Source organism: Miniopterus natalensis, chromosome 2, assembly GCF_054644295.1.
Source record: "Miniopterus natalensis isolate mMinNat1 chromosome 2, mMinNat1.hap1, whole genome shotgun sequence".
NCBI classification, from domain to species: domain Eukaryota; kingdom Metazoa; phylum Chordata; class Mammalia; order Chiroptera; family Miniopteridae; genus Miniopterus; species Miniopterus natalensis.
Genome location: NC_142082.1, coordinates 31683431 through 31708505, shown reverse-complemented (window position 1 = coordinate 31708505; position 25075 = coordinate 31683431). Strand labels below are relative to the sequence as shown.

Genomic DNA, 25075 nt, shown 5'->3' with positions numbered 1-25075 from the left:
ATTCTCTGTGATAGTTGACATGTGTAGGCTGGAGATAATGGTAGGGGATGCACTATAGAACTTGGAGTTTTAAGTTCAATGGACATAGGGCAATAAAGGTCAAGTGACAGTGAGAGACAAAGTGGGCACCATTACAGTACAAAGTAATGGAGAGAGAGGAATAAAGAATCATAAACCCCACTGGTTATCTGTGGTGGCTAACTGATTGTTGGATCCATGGGAATGAAACCATAGGTGATGAACTAAGGTTACACTTGCCTATAACAAGCAGAAACTTTCCATGTTTGGAGGAGAGCAATGTAAGTGGAGAAACTGCTGTGGGAATCCATGACCTTTTTCTGGGTCTCAGAAAAAGTCTTTTTACAGATCTGGAACTCCTTAACTGAAGGGGTGTCTAAGAGAAAAGATCCTGCAACAATGCCACCCCTATATCTTCTGAATCTACCTCCAAGCATGTTTTGAGTATCCTGTGGTCCTTCATGAAAGTGTCAGTACTCTGGAAAGAGAAATAGACATCTGGAGATCATTATATGTTGAATATGAACTGACCTTAATACCTAAAAACCAAAGCTTCACCATTAGAGGCACAGAGTGGTCAATCTGCTGCTTATGGAGAGAGTAGGGGCCTGAGCCCATTCTATAGATACATACTTAGTCTCAAAACCTATAAGGGAGAAAAATATGCCTAATTATGGACAGGTTACCCACATGGTTGCTTGACCATGGAATGGAATAGGAATAATGGCCCCTTAATCCCTCAGTAAAATAAGAAACCAAAAGCAATTCTGCATTCCTGGGGAATTGCAAATATTAGTGCACCAACAAAGACTTGCAAAATCTAAGGGTTGGGATTCCAATCACATCTTCAGTTAACTATCCTATTTGGCCAATGTAAAAGTCAAATCCTTACAATAATGTGGATTTTGGTAAATATATTCAGGTGCTGATCAATCACATTATTTTGATGGGGTGTTTTTGCACCTCACAAATCTGTTTTCACAAAAATTCACATGGATAATCAGAAGGAATTTGCTTCCATCTCATAGGACAACACTACATCCTCAGTATTTTATTGTCATGCTATTTCAACTCAATCATAACACAGGCTTGAGGAAATTTGTTCGTTTTCAGACTCTACTAAACATCACAACATTCCATTGATGATGTTATGTTTTTTGGACTAAGAGAAAGGAACTAGCAAGCAACTTAAATGCCTTCATTGATCACAAGTACACCTGAAGGTAGATTTTAAGTAGAGGTATCAGTATAAATCATGATATATATGTCCACTGAGTGGGTTTTGAACAATGATCTCAGTAGCAATGAGTACACCTAGTGCCCCAAACTTTATTTCCTAAAACCAATTGCTATTAAATGGAAACAGAGAGAGCTGCTTGGAGAGATATATGATTCCACATCTGATATTGAAATTTGTCATGTGAGAATCCAAGCTTCACTTATTTGACCATGAAAACGAATGACATGGCAATGTGCTAAATGCATTTAATATAATAAATAGCAATGATAATATAGTGTTACTAAAAAGTTTTAAAATATAAGAAAATTAAAAGAATGGTAAATTTACAGAAATGTCAGGTAATAAATATATAAGAAGTGATAAAATTATAAAATTTCAGTTTTACAACAAACTTCCAATGTAAAATTACTTCAGGCAAGGATCTTCGATGGGGTGATAGGTGGTTGGGGAATAGGTTTTTTACATGGTCTTAAAGTATTGTGCCAAAATCTAAGCATTGATTTCAAAGTGAAGTATGTTTCCTTACTGTGAATGACCTGATGGATGGTCACCACCTTCATACAACTGATTACTATCCAAGATGGGAAATCCCTAAGTGCTTCCTGATGATGTGCAATGGCAGATGTCATAATATCTATGCTGTACTATTGCAAAAATACGTAACATGATCTAGCCTTGAGAAAAAAAGTCAAAATCTGTTTGCAGCGTATTCTTCAAGAAAACTAGAACTGGGATCTTCCAAACTGTATTATAATGAGGAGAAAAAGAATTGAAAGCTATTGAGATTATGAAAAAGTAAAGATAATAAAAACAAGAAACTATGAAAAAAATGATTAAATCTTGAATGGAAAAACAAACCAACAAGAAATGCTATAAAAGATTTTCTGGACAAAAAGGGAAATAGGAATTTTTTCAACATATGTTAGATTATGTTACTGAATTGATGTTAATTTCCTTGAGCATGGTAATGGCATTATAATTATAAAGACAATGTCTTACATTTAAAATATTCATGGGAAGACATTTAGAGATATATTATATCTGTTCCCTACTTTTTAATGTCTCAGAAGGGAAAAAGAAAGTAAGGATTATCTGAGGAACATATCTGAGAACTTATTTATATGAGCAATGTGCAGCACATTCTTGTATTGAAAGACTTGAAAGGAATTTATTAATTCTAACAGACAAGATTATTATTTTGTATTGTAATATTCAGAATTCACTTATTTCACAATGTAGAACTACAGTATTTAAAAGGCAATTGAATGTTCTAAACATATTATCATTTACTCTGTTGTGATTTTCTAATAATATAAAATATTTCTCTTAATTTGAAATTTGCACTGGCCTTCAAAAGTTTTCCTCATTTTTAAATGTCCTTTTTATTAGTCAGGGTTATCTAGAGAAACAGAATCAAAATAATAGGGTTTATTATAAGGTATTGGTTCATATAATTGTGAAGGCTTGGTAAATCCAAAATCAGCACAGTAAGTCAGCAGGCTGGCAACGAGGAAGAGTTGTATTTTCAGTCCAAAGAAAGCTGCTGGCAGAATTTCTTTTGCTTAGAATAAAGTCAGTCTTTATTCTATTACAGTCTTCAATTTATTGGATGACACCACATTATGGAAGATAATCTGCTTTGCTCAAAGTCCACGGAGTTAAATGTTAATCTCATCCAAAAGACACCTTCACAGATACATCTAGAATAATGTTCGAACAAATTCTTGGGCACCATAACCTAGACAAATTCACACTCAAAATGAACCATGACACTTCCCAAATTATTCAATTTTATTATTACTCTTATTAAAATTCAGTGTTTATTTAGCTTTACCAACATATTTACCGTATCTTTTCACATAATTTATTTTTGTACTTCACTCTCTTGTATATGTTCAACTGCTTTTTAAAAAATTTATCTTTATTGTTAAAAGTATTACAGATGTCCCTCCCCTGCCAAACTGACCAACAAAACAGATCCAGAGACACCGAAGCATGCAACAGACTCATGAATTTCAGAGGCTGGAGCAGAAGGGTGAGAGGGTGGGAAGAGATTAACCAAATAATTTATATGTATATATGTATAACCCAGGGACAGACAAAACCATTTTTATTAAACTCATTTATTGCAATTCTTAATTGACATAGCAAATCAAATTATGTTGGTCTTTTAGACATGGTAGTCCAACATTTTAAGCTAAAATGATTTGGCCCCTATAAATTATTTGTAACCAAAACTCACTATGGAGATAAAAATATAGTTTTTGTGCTATTGACTTCCTGAGTATAACTTGAATTTAAAATTAAACAACATTTGATTAATGAAGCACATATGCTTAAGGATATAACAGTATCAATGAAGAGAATTAACAGAATAATCCGGCTAGATTATCATATCAGAGTCACATATTAACTATAAATTATACAATATCCAATGAATAATATTGAAAAATAGTACTGACATATGGGGTAGACATTTAAATCTTTAAATAATATTGTAAAAATAATGCATTTACATAATTATTTTATTATTTTATTAATATTGATTGGTTATTTATTTTCAATATTGATGAAGAGTATTTGAAACATAGATTTATTATTATCCACCTGATTCCTGTATATTTTTCTCTCTTCAGAGATACTTTTCTTTTGATCCATTTTAATTCTTTGTAAATTAATGGCTGTCCCAGGATAATCAGATGTCGTAGTCATATTTTTCTTTTGTGTGAAAACAGATGCAGAGGTTGTTGATTACTTCTAAATAAACTAACTTGAATTCTAGAGTGTCTTTAAGGTAGTTATATAATCACCCAATGGATTTACATCCAAGTAGAAAAATTATGCTTGTTTAAGTTTAAACCATAAAATTTATTATTGCATATTTTATTAAGATTTTTATTTCAAGGAGTTCAATTTAAATGCTCTTTCTCCAAAAAAAGTTACCTATAATGTTACAGAATATTATTCCAACCTACAAAATCTTTAAGTATTTTAGAAATACAATACACTAGGCTCTTGAAACCTTGTCTTCGAAGGTATAATTAAAAATACCATAGATCCTCTCTCCTAATTTCTCCAGTATGTAGCCCCTCCTCCTCATAAAGTCTATACACCGTGGAGATTATAAGGATGATAACTGTAAACATCTTATCGGTACAGTGATAAAATCATGTTCACTATAAAATCAATATAGTGAAGTGTTCATCATTTTAATTTACATGGTTGATCCTGATCATTGTTAGAGCAAAATATATTATGATGTGACCCAAGACCAATCCTTAAAACCCCAAACTGCAAAGCACATAAATTACCTTCACTCTATTACAGTACACTTTTATCACAGGTACAGATGTACTTATGTAAAATGGTATTACTTAAAGTGAATATTACACCAGTGATCTCTAAGAATCCTAGCAAATATTAGAAGACTTAATCAAACAAATCAAAATAAACTCAGAAGAATGCCAAGAACAGGAACATTAGTATTAAATCAAATTATATCTGCTATTTGATCTAAATTTTCAGGAAATGTCATTATGAGTGGATAAATGAGGCAAGAAGAGCCTTATCTGGAAGAAAGATTAAAGCGAGATGATTGAAGAGTTTTAATTTTCTCCCATAAGGTACATATTAGAGTTAAAGTTGTAATCTGAAATATCTGTTGCCTTAACCTTTCTTACCTTTTGATTTTTATTTCTTGTTAAAGAGTCATAAAACTATTTAGCATTGGATCCTTCTGTTTCCATTTACCAAATGTTGTTTTGGTGGAAGTCGGCCGAATTTTACAGATTTTTGCACGCTGACCAGAATGTAGATGTGTGTATGCAGCTTTGCTACATTCTCAAATTTCTTCACTTACTCTGCAAATGTTTGGCAAATTGAGATTCAGAATTTTATTTAAGTATGAGACAGTTTTAGTTAGTTTTGTTGAATGTGATAATTAAATACCAATTGCTTCAGCATAAATATAGGTAAAGTACATGCTATTTTAATGTGTACATACAACCAAGTATGAACTGAGTATATATACACTAATAAATACCTCTATCATGAGCAATTATACTGAATATTCAATGTGACTGTATAGATACAGTACTCTAATTCATTTAATAGCTTTAAATTATTAAAAATTATATTGTTCAATGTTTTTTATCTATAGCTGAAACCATATTATATAAAAAAGTAACATTTTAGTCAAAAATTATTTTTTTTCAATCTCTTTTTTTAGTAAAATTTAGATGTCACACATAAGAGCATCCTGCGACCCATGGTCTCATAACTAAAGATGTTTTGTTTTATTTGGTTTTTGGCAGTTAAAGACACCTTCATCTTCAAATGTTCATCATCTCTGCTTTGAGCATTTAGTTTGATTGATTGGACTTCTATGATGTTTTAAACACTACTATGAAATATGTGTTTTAAGTATGGTGGGTAATAAATGATGATTTGTTAGATTCACTTTACATACTGACTCAGTAATTTATGATTAAAGATAATTATGGCAGTTTATTGGAAAATTAAATCATTAAACTCTATAACATTTAAGTTAAAATATGTTCTGGCATGAATTATAATTGAAAGAAAAGTTAATAATTTTGAATAATATGATTAACAAATTATTATGTTACCCTGGATGTCTTCTTTAAGCATTTATTTAAAAAAATAATAATATAAAAAAACTATTTGTTTTCTCTCTCTATATTTTTTTTCAGAATTTCAAGAATTATTTTTTAATTGAATTTATTAGGGTGACACATTGGTTAATACAATTATATAGGTTTCAGGTGTACAATTCTATAACACATCATCTGTATATTGTATTATGTTCACCACCCAAAATCAAGTCTCTTTTCATCACCATTTATCCCTCCATTACTTTCTTTTACCTTCCCCCAACCCCTTTCCCTCTGATAATCACCTTTCTATTGTGTGTCTATCAGTTTTTTGTTCTGTTTTTAATCCTTTCACCTTTTTCATCAGACCCCAAATCCCTTCCCCTTCTGAGAGTTGTAAGTCTGTTCTTTGTACATGTGAGTCTGTTTCTATTTTGTTTGTTAGTTTATTTTGTTCATTAGATTCCACATATAATTGAAGTCATATGGTACTTGTCTTTCTCTGACTGACTTATTTCACTTAGCATAATACTCTCCAGGTCTATCCATGCTGTTGCAAAAGGTAAGATTTCCTTACTTTTTTACAGCCTAGTATAAGTCAATTGTGTAAATGTACCACAGTTGTTTTACCCTCTCAAGTACTGGTGGACACTTAAGTTGCTTCCAAATCTTGGCTATTGTAAATATTTTAAAAATAATTTATATTTACTAATGTAAAATTCAGAAATAAGGTGGTATATTAAGAATACTCTAATGTTAGCCAGTGTTAATATCAACATCACTGTAATTTTAATCATTTTTCTATGAGGAAGTCATACATAATCCCCAAAGTGGTATTTTATTATTTATCTCCATCTATCTGTCTCTTCACCTATTTATCTATTTATACTTTTGTATTCTTTTAGATATACACTTTGTCAGAATATTTAAATATATTAGTAAAGATTATTTCATCATACGTATATATCGTAAGTTTAAACAACTTGCATTCACATTGAAAATTGCTTCAGTTTTTTTATAAAGATGTGTAAAATAAATATGTCAAATTTATCTCTAAATCTTTGTGGTGTTTTTAAAAGTTATTTTATGATAATGTTTGTCTAGGAACAAGGTTACTAAGTTTACTAAGTCAAGTTCTGTGTCAAAAGAACTTCAAAGAAATAACTGTGTGTCTTTCTAGAAAATGTGTCATACATATGCAAATAACATCAGAGTGTCAGTGTGCCTATATTACTGCACCTTTAAAAAATTGGACATAATAATATTATATTTTTAATATCTAGCCAAATTAATTTTCAGACATATTTTAAATTGTAAGCAAGAGCTAGTCTACACAGGTTTTGAGGTTTTATTTTTTATTTTTAAAGTTTAAGTATGCCTAGGATATGGGAAATTGGATATATGCTTTACCAATGCTTTTATGAAAGATGTGCTCACTCTTAGGGTATATAGCTTATATGCATTTTATTTCAATATCACCAATTCAGTTACTCAGTTTTTGTTTATTCTTTGTTTACTTGATTTATCAATGACAAGGAAGTATGTAAAGCCCCTGCAATAAATATTTCTTTCAATTTTCCTTTATATAAATTTTATTACTGTATATTTAATATTACATATATGTTCATGCTCAGCATTTATTCCTTGTCAATTGTATCTCTTGTGAAATTTCCCTCTCTATATATTTTAATGCCCTTTCTCTTTAATTTGTATTTGCTAATCTTAATACAGCCAGCCTTACTTTCTTTTTTCTTTGCCTGGCCTAGCCCAACACTTATTTAAAAATAGGTGGGGAGAGATTAACCAAAGAACTTAGATGCATATATGCATAACCCATGGACACAGGCAATAGTGTGGTGGAGGCCTGGGGTGGGGAGTGGGTGCGGGGAGGAAGGGGTCAATGGGGGAAAAAGTGGACACCTGTAATATTTTGAACAAAAAAAATAATGCCTTTTGTGTTTGATGTGTTTACTATATTTTGTACTTACCATTTTAACAAGTTCTACTAAAGTATATATATGTAATCATAGGTAAAAGCCCAAATTATACGCATGCATCTCGAATGACTCACCAGTAACTACCAGTCAGAACCATAACTAGAACATTTCTAAGGTCCAAGAAGCATCCTCCTCATGAAATCCCTTGCTTTTTACTCAGAACTTAAGCCCTTTATGTTATAATTGATATAAATGGTGTTATCTTAGTTACCTTACTTTAACATTTTGTGGTTTTTATATAATTTGCTTGTTTTTTCTCTGCCACATATAGCATATTTACTTTTATTTCCTCCACTGAAAGGATTGCATTCTCTTTTTATAACATTTTAAAAAATTGCCTTTATATCAAAATGTTACCATAACCCACATATCCAAAGAGAATCAAATTTAAGTTATATATATAATAACTTTTGACTCCTTCCTAAAATAAGGTGAGGGGTTTAGCATGAAACCACATTCCTCATTCTCCCACTTCCTGACATTAAAAATATAAAGCTCGTTCCCGCAGGAGCCCTACGGAAAAGGACACTGTAATATGATGTACAAAGTCCTCAAGGAAACACTATTACACTGGAGACAGATATGAGCATAAGGTTCCTGTTTCTTTTATTATCCTTGAAAATAAGTCAAGCCAAACGGAAATTCATAACAACATAACTCAACAACAGACAACTCAAACCAAGGCTCCAGATAGCTGTTATAATGGATTCACACTCGGTAATGTTTGTGTGTAGGATCCCTGAACCTCATTTTAGTGATCTATTTTTAAAAAGTTCATCCCCCCACCCCCAAGTGGAGCCGGAAAGTGAAGAGTAAGTAAATGCAGTATTTGCAAGAAAGACATATAGTATATTTTAGGTAACAGTGTTCCAGAAACTAAGCAAGAGATCATGACCAACATATATGCATATCATGTAGAATATTTTATATATAATGTCGACATTTTAGAACATTTTGTAGAATAGATGGACTTTATTTCATTGGGGTAAGTTTATGGAAATAAGCTTCTGGTGGCTATTCAGTGGTCATGAACTTTTAGTCCCTTTTAAATTTTTATACGATAACTTTTTTTCCTGAGTTATCATTTTAATACAGGAAATAATTCCTCAATTCAGAGTTGAGCATGGGAAAGAAGTGGAATATTTTAAAGAAAACAGAATTCCATGGAAACATTTGTGAATACAAAGCTACTTTCCCTCCCGGCCGGGTGTGGTTCGGCGATTGGGGCTTGATTCCCCATCAGGGAACATGCCCAGTTGTAGGCTCAATCCCCAGCAGGGGGCATGCAGGAGACAGTGGATCAACAACTCATCATTGATGTTTGTATCTCTCTCTCCCTCTCACTCCTCTCTCTGAAATCAATAATGACATATTTTAAAATAAAGAAATAAACAAGCAAACTGGCAAATTAATATGGTTTATTTGGTATAATTAATGAATTAAAATGATAGATTGTTACTAAGTAAAGACCTCACATTATTCAGATATTCTTAGTTTTTACTTAATACCCCTTTTTCTGTTCCAGGAGCTGATACAGCGTACCACAGTATATTCAATTGTAGTGTTTCTTAGCTGTACAGTTTCTTAGTCTTTTCTCTTATTTTTGGTGAGCAGGAGTGTTTTGAGGAGCACTCATCTGGGATTCTGCGGAATGTTCTTCACTTGGAATGCGTCTGATGTTTATATAATGGTTGTTCTGGAATTCTGTGTTCTTGTGAGGGAGACCCCAGAGGTAAAGTCCCATTCTCTACACATCCCATCAAAGATATTCATTATCAAAGTGACATCACTGTTCAGCTGAAATAGCGTTTCCCAAGGTTTTCCACTGTAAGGCTAGTCTTTTTCCCTCTCTCCACACTGTACTCTCTGTAAGGGATTCGCCATAGGCAGTCCACATTTAAGGAATGCAGGCACATTCCCCTTCCTTTAGGATGAAGAACCTTCATAAAATGCAAGAGCCCTTGTGCACAGATTTGTTTATTGTGCCCCATTGATTCATTCATTTAATTACTCATTCATAGAAGTGTGTACTCATGGATACGTATGGATATTTTAGGTTATAATCCAGTACTAATTTATTTATTTTTTTGCTTAAGTTGCTGAAACTTTGTACTTGAAATGTTTTCGTTAGGCATCTGTGTCCTGTTGATATATTCACATCAATATGTGCATTTTTGTTTGATTTTTTAAAAATTTATCTGTTTGTTGTTATTTCCTTATTTTCTGATACTCCAAGTTAGTCCAATTGTATAATTGCTGTCCCTGTTCTAGAATCAGCCACTTTGACAAGGATACTGGTTCTATTTAGAGAATGATATTAGAAAATAAGAGTTTGGAGGCAGCTGTACTCATTGCTGTGTGGTGGCTGCTAGATCTCTCAGCTCACAGAACAAGGGAAAATATGTGTAATTATTAATATTGTATACACACATATGTATAAATACTTCTATATGTAAACATCCATATTTATATTAAACCAAGTAGTTCATGCCTATGTCTTTTATTCTAATCCATTACCACATGAATTATTCTAGCATCTTTCTCTTGCTTGCTGCTGAATACCTCCTTCAACACTGAGAAACTTGGTTGCAGTCATCTGTCATTCATTTATTTAACTGTTCAATTCTCATAAACATGTGGAGTCTATACTTTTGATAAATTTAAACATTTACTGAACACAAGTTTTGGTAAACACCGGTCCAAGAAAATTCATAAGACCTCAGCTTTAACTCTGACATATAAAGAATTTGGAAGTCATCATTTTGGGTTTGCACAGGAAGGGCTGGGGAACCTGAAAATCAATGACTTCTTGGACCAATCAGGGAAGTAAAACCACCACCTTAAATCTGGAAAGAAGGCACAGAAGAGAGACAGAGCTGAGATATGCTTACCTGAAGCAGGAGCTGCAAAAGCCTTGAACTGGAAAATTTAGTGGTATTTTTGAAGAATTACTAGAAGGTAAATCTGTACTAACATGAAAATGAAAATATCCCGGGGGCTGAAGTCTTCATAGGGGCACACCATTGAGAACTCTACTCGGTTCTTAGGGAAAGGATCCCAAAAATATCTCATCAGAGCTCTGGGAAAGGGGAGAGGAAGATAAATCCTTGTGAAATACACTGAGACTCTTCTTCATAACAAAACCCTGTAGCCGAGGGAAAAGATTTCACAGCCTTATCCCAGCTGTGAGAAGGGAATTCAACCACAGAGAAGATGAGAAAAAAAAACATTTTATTAAGTATAGTGACAGGAACTTAAATTGTGAAATTTAATACATACAATAAAGCTACTGGAAATCTAATCCAGATCAATGGAACTGAATAGAAAATACAGAAAACAGATCCCAGCTTATATAAAAATTTCACATGTGATAAAGTTACTATTCCAATTTAAAGTTACTATTCCAAGAAAAAAAGATAGATGATTTCATGCATGGGCATAGCACAACTTCATGCTTTCTCTTTATAAGAAAAGTAAAATAAAATTACAAACGTATTTTATGAAAAGGTGAGGGATTCAAATGTATTAAGTGGTTGTAAAATAAAAGTGAAAAACATAGATATTCTGTTAGGAAATATTGGAAAAATGAAAAACCAAGAAGGAAAAAGTTTCTTAAGCAAGACTTAATATTAAGATGCCATAATTACAATGCATGAAGATAAGTAAAATAAGAGCTGTAATAGAGTTGCTTGGTATTATGATGAGAGAAATTATTAACCCTGGATTTCTACAGCCAATAAGGGCCTTATAGACAACATGAGATTTCAAATGGCTGTTGACCAAGGCTAACTTTCAAACTAAGTTTATGCTGAGCTTTCATTCTTAGAGAACTGACAAAATCGGGCAAGTCTTAACTAGACCCTAAGCAGAAAGATGTGAGCAAAGTTTTTATATTCCCAGAACCAGTGCAATTTGTAGCATGTAGTTAGTTTATAATAAATATTTGTACCTTGAAGAAAGAAATAAATGGGTTATGAAAGAAAACAGCAACAATGTTAACTCTCCACTCTGTCTCCAAATTCTTTCTTTTTCAACTTACACATATTAATCATTGCCTACTAAGATTTGGAATTAATAATTTCTGATGAATTCTGAAACCAATTTACAGTTCAAGTTTTACGTATAATTTTATTTTCAATATATTCAGGTAAATATTTTTTATTAATATTACTCTTTTTTATATATAATGTTATATCGCCTAGGTTCTCAGAGACATAATAAAATACTGACTTCTAGAAATTTATAATTCAGTGCAAGAGATAAGACACTCCATTAAGAGGCAGACTCTTGCAAGGCAGCAAATGTTAATGTGTTGCATGAGTCGTGCAGTGAATACAATACTACGTAATTTCAGAAAAGAAAGGTCACTGAGCCGGAACTCTAAAAAATTCTTGAGGAGGTGAGACTTGAGTTGAAATTTATAAGTGAAATATTATTTTGTTATATTAAAAAAAGTGTCAAAGGGGTTGTTGTTGGGTTTTTTCCCTTAATCCTTTCACCTTTTTCACTGAGCCCTCTACCCGCTTCCCCTCTGACAGCTGTCTGTCTATTCTCTGTGTCTATGAATCTGTTTCTATTTTGTTTGTTAGCTTATTTTGTTCATTAGATTCCACATATAAGTGAAATCATATGGTATTTGTCTTCTCTGACTGGCTTATTTCACTTAGCCTAATACTCTCCAGGCCCGTCCATGATGTGGTAAAAGGTAAGATGATTTTCTTCTTTATTACAGCCAAATATTACAACAACAACAAAAACCCTCATAGACACAGAGAAGAGTATGGTAATTACCAGAGGGAAAGGGGTTGGGGAAGGTAGAAGGGGGTAAAATGGGGACAAATGGGGACCAAAGGAGACTTGACTTTTGGTAGTGAACACACAATACAATATACAGATGATGGACTATAGAATTGTACACCTGAAACCTACATAATTTTATTAACCAATATCACCCAAATATATTCCATAAAGATTAAGAAAAGAAAAAGAAAACAAAGTGAAAGAACATTGTTCATAATTCTGAAGGTTGGATTAATATTTTTAGATAATCATTCCACTTAGAATATTTAGGTTGTTTTCTATATTCTACTCCTGAATATAATAGATATAGGGACAATCATAAAATAAACATACTGTCTTCCAAGAACAAATTATATTGTATGTATAGTTCCAATGTAATTATTTAATGAATTATTATTATATTTACAAAATAATCACTTTAGCTATTAAAAAGACTGAGTGAACATATTTCTATTATATATTCAGAAACAGGTAGGAAGTTAAAGATTGTATATATAGGAGGTTTCAGTTTTAAGTCTTCTGTATAATTATCTTTACTAAGCTCGTAACGCTCATTATTCAAAACCCCACTCAGACTCATGTAAACAAACAATGAATCCTTATTCAATGAATCAGTGAATTAATTTTTTAAATAGAGTAATCTAGGCTTCCCATCTCATTTTATGAACTAACACAACAGAGGGTTCTCCAAACATGTTTTAATCAACAGGCTTCTTTCATGTAATTTAGTTGTATTATAATTTAAAAATATATGTAAAAGTATAAAATAAAAAAGGACAATCTCTAATACACAAAGAATTATACAAGAAAAACTTCATACTAGTGCTCTATTTCATCTTCTGTTTCAGAATTTATTTGAATAAATATGTCTGCATATTTAAAATGTTCAGAATTATCATCTGTCTAATGTGAACTAATCTACCACTTAAAATCACTTCTGTCTTTCCCAAATCCACTTTGGTACCTGTATTTTAAGCCCATATTTAGTAAAAAATATGTTTACCTCATGAGTAATTATTTAAAATTACATGAAAATTTGTTTTTAATCAACGAAGGCAACTTAATAACCATGCATCTTATCCATAAACCCTCATTGTTATGACTTGTTTTTTTGTTTTGTTTTGTATTTTGCACATTCAGAACAAAAATGGATAACCTTTTGCTCTCTTGGGTTATGCATTTAATTTCAATTTAAAGTGCAATTTCAGATTTATATTTGAAAGAAAATTATGTTTCATACAGCTCCATGTAATTCTAAATATAAGCATTATTATGACAATGGTAAAAAGTACTTTTGAAAAATAAAAATAACTTGCCTGAGAAAAGATGTCTTGTCCAGGACCTCAATGGCAATTAGCTGACCTTACTCTGATTATGCTACTCTATCTACTTTCAGTAAGGATTCTGGGTCTGAGAGAGGAGGTTCAGTGTCTTCATTCATGTGAGTGTTGACACATGTATTCAGATTTCTATTTTTAACTTTGTAAGCCATTTGTAGTTCAGAAATAACATAGCTTTGAGCAATTTTTGCTTGTTACCATTCAATGTTTTTCATACTGAAGGTCAGGAACTGTAGCCATGAGGTCAGTGAGAATCTCTGAAGGGGTTCAAAGAGACTGTTGATAAAGAATTAAACATAGGTAATTAGTGCTGCCATTTCTTTGCAAAGAACCAGATGTCAAAATTATCCTTACCCTGTCAGTTCCTCTATTGATGTCAACATTTCTCATAGCTCCCCTCACTCATGATATGCTCGCCCTTCACCCAACTTTTCTAATAATGATTACCATCCTGAGATACAGGAAGGATGCAGATAAATGCCATCTTCCATTGAAACTAACTTCTGATATTAAAGATCAAATATTTCACATTATGAAATAAGTTTAATAACAACTATTGAAATATTCAACAAATATTTATGTCCTACCTTTTGGGAGTATTGGAATTAGAACATGTGAATAGGCATTTCAAACAATCTCTTCAAATAAAACTTGAGAACCTCCTCAGCTTTATAATTAGATTACTTTATTTGGGTTTCAAAAGTGACAAGGCTCTTATCAATTATGTTAGAATCATATTTTATTTCTCTTACAATGCTCTAATTCTTAAGATGAAATGTATATATCTCAATACAAAATTGGTTTTGGTAAACAGTTTTTTAACACTTTTATTTCTCAATAACATGAGTATAAATCTTCTTTGAAAAAAATTATCATTTTCATTACCTTGGAAAAAAACACTTCTATTTAAAAGAAAATGCATTAAGACAAAAACAAGACTATTTTAAAATTCAAATTAAATTAACATAAAAAAAAAACAGGAAGACTAACAGACTCATTAAAGAGACAGAGGCAGACATTTTCAACAGACATAGAACAGAATAAAAGTCATTTTTTCCAAATTGTAACTCATAAAATAAGAATAATCATCAAATGTTGTCAATTTACCTCAAAAAGCAAGATCACAACATCAAAGTGGGATAAATATGGCATAAACTTATACTACTATAAGTTCATTGATATGCCAAATAGACATTTGAGTAACAGACTTAGACCATTTAACACAGTGACAATAAAGTATATTTGTAATTTATATTCAGATCAAGGGAAATATATTAAACACTTAGATTTATAAGAAAAGGAATAGCACTAGTATTTAGTTCCACATAGGCTAGAATAGGACAAGGAGAAATGAACACTTTTCTTTCAATATAAAGGTGCATTTTAATAGCTAGTTACATCTATTTGCCTAAACTAATATACAATATATAAATTACTGTCCAGTAAAAACAATCATCTTAGAGTCAGTACTTCAGAACAACTTACATTTTATAGGCAACTAGTAATGAGTTGACTCTCTAGATGAAATACATAGTAAACACTATATCCATTCGATAATTAGATTAAAAATCATTTTTAAAAGATTGGGCCTTAAATTTACAACAGTTGATGTATTCTTGGTCAATGGTATTGGCAAACAATAATGAAATTTATTTCTTAAGAAAAACACTTAAGATTTATAATGAAAAGAGTTGGCTACATAATTGGAAAGAGAGAAACTGGTAATGGGAGATCTTTGGCAACAGGAGATGAATGCAGTAAAAATTACAGAATAAATGAGAAGATCAGCCATTGTGGGATAAATGAAAAGGTAGCTATTAAACATGGACCTCAGAAGACCACAAACGTAGATAATATTAACTAGAACAAGAAACCTCATGAGTGAAAAGAAAATTGGTCTTTATATTTGAAAAGGGCAATCATGTTTCTTTTAAGAGATTGTGAGAGGGAGTTTAACTTAAAAAATTAGCTCTTAAAATACATACAAATTTTGTGTTGAAGTTCTATTGCTTTGATGAGAGCATGTAAAAATATTTTTAGAGTTACAGAACAGTTTTGAGAAGTCAATTACCAATTCTCTCTGAGGCCAATAGTAAAACAATACTAGACAGATTAGTCAGTTTATTTAGAATTTATTATATCCAGCTCTCTGCTCCTCCTGTTCATCAGACAGCCATGCCTTCCTATGCAGAGTCAGCTGCAACTCTGACACACAATGGTGAAGGTCAGAGTGAACGACTGGCTATATTGGGAGCCTGGTCAGTAGGGCTGCTTTAAACACTGGCAATGTGGATATTATCGCCATCAATGACCCCTTCATTGACCTCAACTACATGGTCTGTATATTCCAGTATAATTTTATTCATGGCAAGTTCAAAGGTACAGTCAAGTCTGGGAATGGGAAGCTTGTCATCAATGGAAAGTCAACCTCCGTCTTCCAGAAGCAAGATTCTGCCAACTTCAAATGGGGTGATACTGGTGCTGAATGTTTTGGAGTCCACTAGTGTCTTCATTACCTTGGAGAAAGCTGGGTATCACTTGAAAGGTGGAGCCAAGAGAGTCAACATCTCTGCTCCTTCTGTGGATGTCCCCATGTTTATGATTGGTGTGACAAGTATGACAACTCTCCCCAAAATTGTCAACAATGCTTCCTGCACCACCAACTGCTTGGCCCCACTTAGTAAGGTCATCCATGACAACTATGGCATTGTGGAGGAGCTCATGACCACAGTCCATGCCATCACTGAAACCCAGAAGACCATGGATGGCCCCTCTGGAAAGCTGTGGCATGGTGGCCAAAAGACTGCCCAGAACATCTCTGCTTCTACTGGTGCTGCCAAGGCTGTGAGCAAGGTCATCCCTGAGCTGAATGGGAAATTTACGGGCATAGCCTTCTGTGTCCCAAGCCCCAGGGTATTTGTTGTGAATCTGACCTGCTGCCTGGAGAAAGCTGCAAATACAATGACACCAAGAAGGTAATAAAGTAAGCATCACAGAGTCCCCTCAAGGGCATCTTGGGCTATACTGAGGACCAGGTTGTCTCCTGCGATTTTAACAGTGACACCCACTTCTTCACCTTTAATACTGGGGCTGGCATTGCACTCAATGACAACTTTGTCAAGCTCATTTTCTGGTATGACAATGAATTTGGCTACAGTGATAGCCTGTTGGACTTTATGGTCCACATGGCCTCCAAGGAGTAAGAGTCCCCTGAATCACCAGCCCTAGTGAGAAGAAGAGAGGCCCTCAGTTGCTGGGGAATCCTTGCCTCATATCAATCCCCCAACATAGGGAGAATCTCCTGACCTCCACATTTTCCATCCCCAAAGAAGAGGAGGGGTTTAGGGAGCCTTACCTTGTTATCCACCATCAACAAAATTCACTTTATCCAGCCAAACAAACAAACAAACAAGAATTTATTATATACAAGTTTCCATAAACCTTTAAAGGTTCCATTTATTGTTCAGCTCTCCTCTTTTCCACATACATTTCTTAATTCTCACAAGTTTGCCAGTGATCTCACATAAATTTGTAGATTTTTCTCCAAGCAAATATGCCACTTCCTTCTATGAGCTTTACTAAGGTTTTGGTTTTACTGTAAGTTGTTCTTTTCAATGATACTTCAGGATACCTACCTCTTAGTTTCTGACATGCTTTAAAAATTTTGCCCTGGTGGGTGTGGCTCAGTTGGTTGTGCTTTGTCCCTTGTACGGAAAGTTTGTGGTTTAGTTTCTGGTCAGAGCACAGGCCCCGGGTTGCTGGCTCAATCCTTGGTAAGGGGTGTGAACAAAGCAGCCAATGATGTTTCTCTCTCTCTACCTCTTCCTTCCTCTCCCTCTGAAAAACAAAACAATAAATATATATATAAAAAATTCTGTCAGATCTTACTACTAAAAGCACTTATGTAAATTACCTCTAAGGAAGTTAATCCTCTAGAAATTTACTTTGTTAGTTATATTCAATATGCACAACAAGCCAATGCTAATGCATGTGTATCTAACTTATAGTAATATATGTAAATATTAACATATTTACTAATTTAAATTATATATCCTCCTATCTTCTATATTTGTTTAAGAAAGTATATTTTATCAGCTGATAATTTTATGAAAATCACTCTTTTTATGCTAAATTTATGTTCTTGAATGGTGGAGTATTGTATTCATTAGCTACTCAGAAATAATGTTAAGACTATTTTATTAATTTTAGCTATAAGAGCAAGAAATTCATATTTGTCTATTTGTGTCATGCTCTTAGCTTTAGGTAAGTATATTTTAATTAATTTATTTTACTGATTATTTTTCTTCTGCCATTCTCAAGCACAATCATAGTCTCACTGAGAGATACATTTTTAGTGCATTTAATACATTTCCTTCCTACACAATGTTTAAATATTTATTTAGTTATATTCTTTATTTGTTAATAGATTTATATTCTTTTTATTTATATTATAAATGCACTCAAGTGTTTTGCTATATCACACATTATACTTTTTGCTGTTATAGGTCCATCCTTTATATTTGAGATCTACTTGGGGTTATATATGTCAATATAATTATACTTCTTCTGTGACCACATAGTATTCCATTTTGTGCTTATACCACCTTTTATTTATATATACTTCTTACAAAATATAGATTGTAATTTTTTTCTTTTTTACCAGCTAAATATGGTAATAAATATTGTCCTTTATAAACCGTTTTGACATCTGGAAGATTATTCTCTAGGAAATTTACTAAGAAGTGAGACTGCCTGGGCACAGAGTATACATAATCTTGTTAGGTACTGCAAGTTTGCTCTCGGAATGGTGCTCCAAATATTCTCAGCAGTAATACAAATTTTTTCATTATTTAATATTTTAATAGCACTTGATATCTTTTTTTTTTTTAATCAATACTTAGGCTTCAACTGGTATCTCATGATTTTAATTGATATTTCCAAAATTACTAGTGCAGTTAGGTGTATTTTTACATATTATTAGCCAGCAAGTATTTTTACCTGAAACCTTCTGTTTGACATACACATTTGCATCCATTAGAGTTTATATTTTAAATATTAAGAAATAGTCCTCCAGGCACAAGTTCCAAAATTCTTTCATATTTCCTTCTATTAGCATTTTAGTTTTTGTCTTGGATTTACATATTAATCCTTTTGAATTTTTTGTGTGTGTGTGTGGTGTAAGTTGGAATCCAATATCTTTTATACTTAAGGGTGAGCAAATTTTTCCATATTGTTCATTGAATAACCTCTCCACTTACCTAATGATTGCTGAAATCACTTTTGTCATATATGAAATTATAATACATAAATGGAAGTTTGAGTGTTTTCTTCATCTATCATTTTGTCTGCACTCTTGCTAGTTCTTCAATATTTTAATTACTTTTTCTTTTTAAATGTTTATTTTGAACTAATTTTTAAAAAATGTATCTTTATTGATTTCAGAGAGAGGATAGGAGAGGGAGAGAGAGAGATAGAAACATCAATGATGAGAGAGTCATTGGTCGGCTGCCTCCTGTACACCCCTGACGGGATCAAGCCCACAACCCGGGCAGGTGCCCTGACCAGGAATAGAACCTGTGATCTTCTGGATCCTAGGTTGATGCTCAAGCACTGAGCCACGTCTGGCTGGGCTGAACTAATTTTTGAGTTGAAGAAAGTCACAAAAATAGTAAAAAGATTTTCCTTACATCTCCCTCCCAACTTCTACAGTTATCACCTCACAAACAATAGTAAAATAATCAACAACAAGAAATGAATACTGGTACAATATAATTACCTAGACTACAAACCTTACTCAAATTTGCCTTGTTATGTCACCAATATCTTTTTTAATATGCAAGATTATGTCTCCTCTGACATTCTCTTTCAGAATTACTTCTCTTCATGCACATAGTACATCCTTTCATGTTAAGTTTAGAATGAGTTTGTTATAATTTCACCCCAGTTGCATTGATTGGAATTGTGATAATGTTATATAAACTTGGTAAAATTTGACATTTTTATGATGACTTATCTCATGCATGAAAATAGTGTGTTTATACCATTGTTATCACTTATTTTTCCTACAATAAATCTTATTGCTTTTGTCCATAAATATTCTATTTATTTGTTGTCAGATTTGTTTCTTTTTACTCTTACAATTATATTTTACATTTCTTTATGTTTTTACTTTTATAAAAATTATGTAAGAATATAGTTTAAAATTTTAACTTATTTACAAGGTATCTTAATAGGCAACAGCTTCCCTTTCACTTCACTTCCAATGACTTTGACAAATTCTTTGATCTTCACTTCCAAATTTCTAAATAAAACACTTACATTTTAATATTTTTATTCTTATGTTTAGGCACAATTCATTTCCCAATATGACTACTTAGCTCTCTTTTTTCCAGTTCCACATCACTCTTGCTTATGAAAATGTGCTATTTTGATAACTATTTACACTATTATGTCTTCTATTTAATTAAACTACTAGTATTACTTATCTTTTCTACTATGTATTTTGTTAGTTATCCAATTAATATTTTTATCATTTTGTTAATATTTTACATGTTTATTAATAATTCAGCCTAATTCTACTCTTAAGATGATTACTCATGCTAAGTAATAAATCTCTGTTATCTGCTAGAAGGAATGTCTACTGCCATTGGTTGACTTGTTCCCACTGGAATGGATTGCTTTCTTCACCTGGTACAGAGCTTTCATCCTGGCATCTGCCTTCACTGCCATTTTGGGGATTGCAGCGTATGTCTCTGATTTTGCTATTCTCTTTTTTCTTGAAATGCTTCCTCATTAGAATGAAGCACATCTTTCAGTAGATTTATGAGGAAAGGAGATTATGAGGTAAGGATTTTGAATTTTTGTAGATCTGAAAATATCTTTATTTTACACACCTGATTGTTTGATTGGGTATAGAATTTTTTTTTTGGGGGGGGGCTGGAACTTATTTAGAACTTTCAAACACAGTTTCATCTTCTAGCTTTCAGAACTGCTGCTAAAAATATGAAGCCATTTTGATTTTTGAGTCTTTTATATGAACTATTTTTCTATGGAAACTTGCTCTGGAGAAATGCCATTTGAGTAGGGGTCTGAAAATATGAAAGTTTGAGCTATTTCTTGAGATGTGAGAGGTGTCTGTCATTAGTGTGCCACGCTGCTGTATGTTACTCATTACCACAATCTTGGCAACCTAAACAACACAAATGTATTGTCTTACATATCTGAAAATGAGAAACCTTACACAAATCTTATAGTGCTAAAATCAAGGTGCTAAAAGGGCTGGATCCATCTAGAGGCTCCAGGGGAAAAATGTTTTCTTGCTTCTTCTTGTTTATGGTGCCTACCAGCAATCTTTGGTTTGTGGGCACATCACTCTAATCTCTGCTTCCTTAGGCACACTGAGACTAGAACAACAGGTCAGAGTTGACTTTGTGCACGGTTTTGAAACTTATTGGGGAATCCACAAAGAGTCAATAAATGATTTATTTAAATTCAACAATAAGAGAATCTCTCTCTCTCTCTCTCTCTCTCTCTCTCTCTCTCTCTCTCTGTCTCTCTCCCTCTGTCTCTGGAAAACAAAGATACTGGCTAGTTTAGGTCTCATTATTATTAGAAATGAAGGGCTTAAGGTTTTTAGGGAAAAAAGTATACTACTGATTTTAATAACAATGAAAGCTAGCATTTATTGTTTACTCTGTGAAAAGCTCTGTGGTGAGCATTTTACAGGAATTCTTTCTTTTGGTTCTCACAACAATTTTATTATCATCCACACACACCAGATGATGGGTTATATAACTCGTCCAAGGTTACACTTAGATCTGAAGTCAAAGTCTGTATTCAGACTTAATTTCTTCTGGAGCCAGTTGGAAAGATCACCAAATATACCCAGAGGGGGGGGAAAAACAAACAAGAAAATGATTTCACCCCATAGCTCTTTCCATTTGCTACAGGGAGTGTCTCAGTAATAATATAAAAAGGAAAGGGTTGTTTTTAGCAGGTTCAATTTGAGAATACAAAGCAATTAATACAGAATAGTTTTTTTAGAAGAGTAAAACATAATTAAAATATACTAATTACAATTTTCATAATACCCTAGTTCTCCCTAAGCACGTTTAATTGACAAAAGTCAATTATTACTACTCAGAGTGATTTAATCTTCAAATATTGAGAATTTTTGCATGACCTAGGTCATAGTTTCCTAATTAGTGAAACTCCATATTTAAATTCCAGAGGCCATAATAGCTTCTGTACTTTATAGTCCTAAATGATTCTGCCAAAATACATTTTGGCTGTGAAATGCAGTTTTGTTTTATTTCCCTATGTGCAGGTAAGGAAAATACAAAAGCAATCCTCTTTATGATTATATGCTTCCCAATAGAAAAGACATTAGGTTTTAATTATAGTTCTTTCAACTATTCAAAGCAAGTAATTAATTTGTGGAATTTAAAATGTTATAAATTCTGGAATAATATAAAGGCCTATAGCTTTTTTCATGACGAGAATGTTGATGGGGTGTCTGCTTTCTAAATTCAATTTCTATTTTATGATAAATTTATTCTTATTTAGGGGTAGAGGAGTCTTTGCAATGCTGGTCAGATGAGTCATTCTGATCTTAGTTAGAAGCCACTTTACTCTTGGTATTTTTAATTTTCCACAGTATGAGGTTCTATATCCAAAAGGCTGGATGAAATCACTGCACAGACTCCTTCATGTAAGTTTACCAATGTGCTTTATAGTCTCTCTTTTTTATATGCATCTGAATAATGCAGTATACGCCCCCCTTCCTCCTTTACTCTGGTGTTACCTAAACCTGTGCCTTTATTTTTTATATTATTATTATCATTGTTACACACATTCTTTTTGAAAGACTCTATTTTTGCCCATGGCGTCAACTGTCACTTATATATTGACATATGTTCTTAATCTACACCTTCTAAGATTTGGAGTAACAGACCCAACTTCTCAATGGTCCCTTAGCTGTCTTAAGCTCAACATGTTCAAAACTCAGCAAACCATTATTTCTGCTCTTCAGTCCAAACCTATGCATTTTCATATGTTCCCTTTCTCAGTAAATGACACCTTCATCTGCCTGAGTGTCTAAGCTTTCTATGGTTTGCCTAGCTGCCATCTTTCTCAAATTGACTGCTTTGTAGAATCACATAGGGAACTTTTAATAATACTATAGCTGAATTCCCTGAAAAGCACTCTGATGTAATGTTCTTGGGTAAGGCTAAGGCAGTTCATATTTTTTAAAACCTGACCAGGTAATTAATTTCAGTCAATTGTAAGAACCACAGTTCTATCTCATCCAACCTTCATCAGTTTACCAAATCTATAGGTCACTAGTTCATAACCTTGGCTGGACCCTGCAATTGTCTGTGGAACCTGGAAAGTATACTGATATCTGAATCCCAAATGTTATCCACCCAAGGCTAAGAACTACTCCCATTGACATGACCTCAGATATTTGATCTTGACACTTCTAATGCATGCTTGTTGTCTTGATTCAGGTACTCATACAAATACTGCAAACTATGTCCCTCCAATCCTACCTCTTCCCAGATACCAAAGAGATTTCCTTAAAACACAAGTCACGATGGTCCTCATTGTCATAAAATCTTTCAGGTTATCATTTGGCTTTTTCAGTATCCCAACAATGTGCCTCTTATGAACCAACTTGCCAACAAAAAAATTGATGTTCATGGATTTTGAATAATTTTCCTATGAGATAAAAGTAAAGAGTGGTAGACCTGGTATTTGAACACAGATGTAAATGACTCTACATTCCACCTCTTTCATACAGTTGATATTACTAATTAAGGACAATATCCCTATAAAGAAAATTTAAGTCTCTTGTTGTAAGAGCATTTTCTATAAAGTGGATGGCTGGTAATAACAAGAAAAAATAACAATAACAACAACAACAACACACTCCAAGTACCAAAGACTTAAATGAATGTTTCTGCATAATTTTGATAAATAATAAAATTATTAAGCATAAACTATTAACAAACATATTTTACCATCTGGAGTAATTTTATTCAACAACATTCATAGTAGTTAGTTTTCATTAAGTGTTTCAACCAGCCTGATCTTGCAGACAGTTCTTAGTGATATTGAACTGAAACTGTTCGAAAAAAATCTCAATAAGATTGTTTTACACACAAAAAAAGCAAACAAAGAATTCAAACATCTGTTTCACCGTATGACGAGAATTTCAAACTCTTCTTTCTGAATTGCATAATGTTTGCAATCTCAAATGACTTCAGTATTGCTCTAGAGATTGTTATCATTATGCAGGAGTCAAACTAATATAATGCTTCTGAATACAAAGCTTGAAAACATTCTCTGAGGAAACAAGGGAGTATAAGAACATATAGTTTATTTCATAAAATTAAGATAAAAATAATCTCTTTGTATCTATCTAACCTATAATGCATCTATCTCTTTTAAATACATAATGATTTATTATATATTTTAAGTGTCACTATGAAACCTCACTGGGTATATTTCATCTAATTAAAACTAATAACAATAACAACCACAAAAGACAGATTGAGCTATATTGTGGCCACAACAATGCTATAACATGCTTTCTTCCAGTTATCTCTTGGGCTGTGAGCACTCCAAATCCATGCACAGAACTTCTGAGATTCACAATCACTCTCCAGCTTCTCTTCTCTTGTGCCAATTAAATAGGTTGGTTGTTCTAACTTAATCACAGCTCTCTGGCCCCAATTCATTTATCCAAGAGTGTGCACCTGACACAAGCTAGGTGGGTGAAGGTTTTCCTCTTGTTTTTTAAGTTGGATTTAAAAAGGAGCACTTATTTCCCTATGTGGTTGAAGCCCCACACTATGAGCCTTGGAATTACAATTGGCTCCTAAGTGAAGGAAATGAGTCTACTATGAGGAACTATGAGAAACTAAAGTGAGAAATGAAGAGAAAAATATGGCTGTTTTCTGATCTCTTTTTTTTGTTTTGCTTGACATAGAATCAATGCTTTTATTTTCTAGATTTTGGTTGTGCAACACTCTTTGGATTTAATGAAGCAGTATTTCCTATTTA

The 25075-nt window shown here is 32.8% G+C and overlaps 1 pseudogene; it reads left to right on the top strand.

The window, feature by feature from the left end:
* The first annotated feature begins 16254 nt into the window (after positions 1–16254).
* On the top strand, positions 16255–17211 carry LOC107530155 (glyceraldehyde-3-phosphate dehydrogenase pseudogene; annotated as a pseudogene).
* The last annotated feature ends 7864 nt before the right edge of the window (positions 17212–25075 follow it).